Here is a 6063-nt window from a genome sequence, read left to right on the forward strand (position 1 = left end):
ACTGGCGTTTGGAAAGATTCAGCAACAACGGCAAACGTAACGATGAGCATAAAAGGAGAAAACGATGAACATGATCTCATCACTCTTCAAAAAAATGGTGATTTAGAGGACATTTTTAGTCGAGGAGGTATAAATAGTTTTGTTTTGGTCACAAACGAGTCATTAGGAAATCTAAACGAAATAACTTTGGAGCACGATAATTCGGGAGAAAATCCATCTTGGTTTGTAGAAACAGTGGTAATAAGAGACAGACAAACAGAAGAACGCTGGGTGTTCTCCGTTAATAGATGGCTTGCACTAGAAAAGGACGATGGACAGGTAGAAATTAGTGTGAAAAACGAAGCAACTACTTCCTTTTCAGCAGAGGTGAGGTCGCGCTTTGGGAGGAAAATAGCTGACAATCATTTGTGGATGTCAGTCTTCGGCAAACCGTGCAGTAGTACATTCACGCGTGTGCAAAGAGCGTCTTGTTGTCTTTCAATTCTCTTCAGTGCAATGATAGCCAATGCCATGTTCTATAATGTTGGCGGGGAATCAGCGGGAGCAATACAAATCGGACCTTTCAAGTTTTCCTGGAGACAAATAGTGATTGGAGTACAGAGTGCTATAATAGTTGCACCTGTAAATATACTTATCGTGTTTCTGTTTAAGTCTAGTAGAAGAGAGAAGAGGAAAGAGGACAAATATAAGGAATCCTTTCAAACAGAACAACTCGTCGCTGAAATAAACAGTCAAGGCTGTATCCTGCCATATTTCTGTGTATACATCGCATGGTTTCTCTGCTTTGTCACCACTATGACAGCAGCAACATTTACGTTATTTTACAGTTTGATGTGGGGTAAGGAAGTCGCTGAGCAGTGGCTGGCGTCCATTCTTATTTCCAATGGACAAGACGTTTTTGTTATGCAACCAACAAAGGTCATGTTAGCAGTTCTTTTAGTTTCCTTTCTTTTGAGTAGAAACAAAGAGGATGGTGGGGAAGAGGGAGATGTCAAAGAGGGTAAACTCCAAGACAATGACTTAGATTTCCTGAATGAAAATCCTAAACAACGCTTTAAACAGAGCCTCATGGAGAAAATGCGCATACGAAGTAGGAAAGAGGCTCAACTGGCACTCAAAACAAGGGAAATTGTCCTGCATTTGGTATTTGTGTTTCTGCTGTCGGTCGTCTGCTATGGCAACAAGAATGAGAATCGTTTCTTGATGACAACAGAGATGAAAAATACTTTCACAAGCTTTGATCTGGTATAAACAATTTCGTTTTTATATTTCTGCGAATGATAAAAATCAACATAAGAAATTATAATGCGATACTGTTGATGTGAAAGTGATGTTAGTCATGGTAATGATAATATAAATGATAATATTAATGATAATGGTAATGATAATGACAATGACGATGATAATGATGTAAATGACGGCAACGGCGATAATAATGATGTATGATTTAAAACGACAAAGCCACGTCATAAGTAGGCAGTATATTTCAAATGGTTATTTGAGGGGCTAAAACTGACACATGTAATTAAGCCTGCTGATGATGGCAGTAGTTCTTGCGATTTCAAATGAAATGATACGTTTTCATTCTTTGAATCATTAAGAGGCCTTAGCTTAAAATAATAGAGTTCAAGGCGTGAAATATAACTGCAGTGTAGAAGCTGGGTTTTGCTCATCTTCTAAGAATACGGTGGAGCGTAATCAAAACAAAATCTTTCATTCCAATTTAATAAACAAAACGGGTTAATATTTTCAGATAGGCTACTGTAGAATGTTTGGTCGATGGAACCTAACTTACCTCCAAAATTACATGCAGAAAGTGGAAAAGATTCACGAGCATGATATTCAGTAAGCTATTCTCTCTTCTTTTTCGACTTTGAAGTATCCTGATAGTCGTAAGGTTTTTTATATGTTCGACAATAATGGATATCTCTTGGTCGAAAAATTCAGTGTATTTTTACGTCAGTTAAAACAAGTGAATATCCAATTTATCAATGCAGTTATTTGAACTCATCGCGTTTGTGCTCCGTGATCAGGTTACTGACTCTCAGCGACTGTGGGGATGGCTTAGAAAGCAGTTTCTGCCAAACGTATACAACCAAGACTGGTATAATGGCCTTGAAGAGCAAAATGATGTTTACATTGCTAATAAGATGTCTATTTTGATTGGCATGCCTTGGATGCGACAGTTAAGAATTCACAAAAGTACGTTTGATGACATTACGCTGTTTTTATTGGGTAAACTGTAAAAATGATCCGTTTCAAACTCTAATCATTCTTTTCATCGTGTTTTGAAGGTCGTTGTGAATCACATCCTGAAACTATACCAGACTGCTACTACGACTACTCTCCAGAGATAGAGGACACAACAGAGTGGAGTCTTCCAGGTTGGCAGCCTCTTCCCTACAATACATCCTGGCCAAAGGCACTTCGAATTTGTCCAAAACCCTGGCGTTATCAGACAGCTCAAACGCTAGACACTTATCCTGTGAAAGCCGTGTACAACACTTATGATGGAGGTGGATTCGTAGCCGTTTTGGGATATGATGAGCATACAGCAAATCGTAGCTTAGGTGAGACTTTTGGCAACGGGTGGCTTGATCGAAAAACTCGTGCTGTAATCCTGCAATTGGCGGCGTTTAACATCAATACGAACCTTATTAGCATTGTCACATTTATCTACGAGATGATCGCGGCTGGTGCAGCCTACACAGTAATGAGAGTTGATACCCTCGAGTTGTACAGTACGGAGTCGGGAGCTCTCATGTTTTATCTCATTTGTCAGTTTTCATTCTTGGCAATGGTGCTATTTTACCTTGTCATTATGTTGTTTCACCTTTACCGACAACGGATGGAATTTTTCAAGTCTGTCTGGAATATGGTTGATTTCTTGATGATCATCTCTTCTGCAACGTCTGTAGCGTGCTACATGATGAGATCCAAGAAAATCTTAAACAGCATCAATGCAATTCAGAAAAATCCGTTCGAAATAATTCATTTTCATTCTGCTCTAAATTGGGCCAGCTGGGAAAATTCTTCAATCGCTCTCGCGATTTTTATGGTTACTGTGAAGCTTTTAAATCTTATTCGCTTTAATCCATATGTCATATATTTGTTTTCATCTTTCCGCCGGTCTGTGGGCTACCAGCTGTCCTATTTTGTTTTCTTTGTCATAGTATTTAACGCGTTTGTTATATCAGGAATGGTGCTTTTTGGAGGCATAGTTTATCATTACTCTAGTTATCTGCACGCTGTCATATCGCAATTTGAATTTTTGTTGGGAAAAGCAGTCCCAATGGCTGATCTTCGCAAAGATAAACCTTTTATCGGTCCAACGTTCGTTCTTATGTTCATGTTAATGATGACGGTATTTCTTATGAATATGTTGGTGTCTGTCCTGAACGAATCCTACACTGACGCTAAGGATAACGCAGAAGAAAGTTCAGAAGAGCTTGAAATGGCGCGCTTCATCGTGGAACGTTTTATGGACTTATTCCAAGAAGGAAAAAGGCGACCTGAGTTTAAATTATTTTGCGACGAAACAACTTTTGTTAACATGTGTCGCTCAGACGCAGAACCATTCTGTGTAAATTCTCAAAGTATACTTCAGTGCACAGAGGAACGGTTAGAGAACTTAGATAAAAGAATAAGCGCACTCATCAGACGCACGGACAACATCGACGGTGATGACCAAAAAGAGGAAGAAGAGTTTCTCTCTCTCCTCAACTCAATAATCCTTTCTCATTGATATTAAGATGGCTTCTGTTTCCATTTTGTTCCGAGTTTGACACGAACTTACCATGTGAATTATCGATTCTTCATTGCTTCGTTACTACTACTTTGATGGTGTATAGGATTCTCTCCCTTAAAGTTGGCCTTTAACATTTCTGTCATTACAAAGATGCGATGGAGTCCAAACCAACTCGTTAACCTTTTACTACCGAGCATCAGTATGCACACTCTCCATACTTTTCTCTACAAAGTACTGACAAAGAGAAGTTTTTAATAAAAAAAGAGCTTCTTTAGTCTGTGATTACTTTTTATTCTCTTGACTTTCATGTTTGATTCAGGGGTGATACTGTAGGCAAAGATTAAATGCCAGGCACTCGAAAGAGTTTAGGGGTTAACTTGCCTTTGGCTATGATTCAGTTCCTTATCCAGCGCAAAATCACATCGCTGCGATATATTTATTTGTAGTAATATGAAATTGAGCAGAAGCGGACGATGCGTTAAAAATGCCTTTTTAATAGCAGTTAATGTTACGTTAAGTAATAAATAACATATTCCGAAACCGGTTTTATGTCATGCATAGTGAACAGACAACACTGTGAAAATACATCGGTCGTCCAATCAGAAACACGAACAATGGTACTTCACAGTGGTGGGCAACAAATAGCCTCCAATCCTTGAAGTGTGTCGGTCAGTAAAAACAAATTTCAGTATGTGTGAAAGAAAAACATCATACCGTGGGAAACGCGCTCGAAGGATTTTATTCACGTTGCGATGCATGAAAGACTAATTCGTTCGCAGCGCTCATTCGTTCGCTTTATATATGAAACAAATTGTGAATGACAATCGTTCATATTTGCGATGTGAACTTATTCCCCCCCTCCCTCCCCGATCATAATTTGACAGCAGGAGTCTTCGGCCTACTTAATTTGAACATCAAGAGTCCCAGGGATGATGGCTCTTTTGCTCGATTCTTTTTAAGTTGCAGGCCTTGTTGTGAATATTTAAATTAACTTCTGATTCGACAATTCGATTTTGAAGTTACGTTTTAGCACTACCTACTTCGTGTAGCTAAATAATATATATGTTTAGCTAATCTTAAAAGCGGAGCTCTTGTTAGTTTATTTTCCAGCCCTTCATCATACCAGGAGCCCATTACTGGCGTTTAACTGCCCTGTTCTTTTGTCACGGCGTTTTCACAGACTAGTTTATATTTAGTTTGAATTTACCGCGAATTAGGACTCCCCACGAGAGCACATCGACCAATGAAGATTAGCGGCTGGTTAATTTCTAACTTTGCTCGTTAATATATCGAAAGAAAAATGGTAGGGAGATGCAAGGATTCCTGCGATAGTTCGAGTGCAGATTCGTGTGAACAAAGGCGTCCCAAGCTCACTTCTCGAGAAAAAGTAAACGATTAATTCATGAAAGCGTCACGCGTTGTGTGACTCGGTGTTAACTTAAGAGAGGACCGTTGAGAATTTGAACACGTTATAAGGAATGGCATAGGGAACGAAATATGGTTCGATATGGTCGATTTACAAAGATAAATATTTCGAAATGTGACCACTTTACACGTGAAATCAATTGCATTTACTTCCATCTTGTAGTGTGGTTTTTTTTTGTTTTTTGTTTTAATTGCATCCGTCACGGTGGTTTTCGGCGTTCTCTGCTGTTTTAAGCTTGCTTTGTTATCACTGTTATTCCTGTTGTATGACAACGGTCGAAATCGAAGTATGCATAGGCAGCGGTATCTTCAAAAAGCTAAGGGATTCCGTTGTTGTTCCCGATGTTTTGAGCAAATTCTCGAAGACAGGGAATATTTTCTTCTTCAGATGAAGTGTACGATGTAAGCATCAGATGAAATTAAACTCTATTTGACGTGGCTTTTAATTTCAGTTAAGGAAAATGGGCCAAAATTGAAGGAAACGACGGTAAACTACTTCGCGTTATTAGACATCACTTGTCGTTTGAAGTGTATACACGTGACAACAGTTAGTCAGTAAAACCATACACCACAATCGCATTGGCTTCTCTTATACCTTCTCTTGAAGTTGCCAGGTATGACTGCTTGCCCCACCGTTTTTCCCTGACGTTTCAACCTCCTCTGTAAGCGTAGAAAATGAAAAAGAAAAGTAATTTTTAATACGTTTTTCAACCTGTAATTTTAAAAACTTTTTCGCTTTAGGCTGTTCTTGTTTCACGATTGTCCTCTGGCTAGAGATACACGACGTCTCTTTCTGATTTTTTTCTGTTACTTAATTCGGTATCCTCCGCTGTAACTGCAAATAGTGAGGATGTCTTCAAGAAAATTGAGATAATACCTGGATTTCATTT

General features: G+C 38.8%; 1 pseudogene; it reads left to right on the top strand.

Moving 5' to 3' along the window:
• Positions 1 to 4003, top strand: part of LOC131787204 (polycystin-1-like protein 2) — a 5628-nt pseudogene extending 1625 nt beyond the window's left edge.
• The last annotated feature ends 2060 nt before the right edge of the window (positions 4004 to 6063 follow it).

The sequence above is a fragment of the Pocillopora verrucosa genome, chromosome 7 (genome assembly GCF_036669915.1).
Source record: "Pocillopora verrucosa isolate sample1 chromosome 7, ASM3666991v2, whole genome shotgun sequence".
Taxonomy (NCBI): domain Eukaryota; kingdom Metazoa; phylum Cnidaria; class Anthozoa; order Scleractinia; family Pocilloporidae; genus Pocillopora; species Pocillopora verrucosa.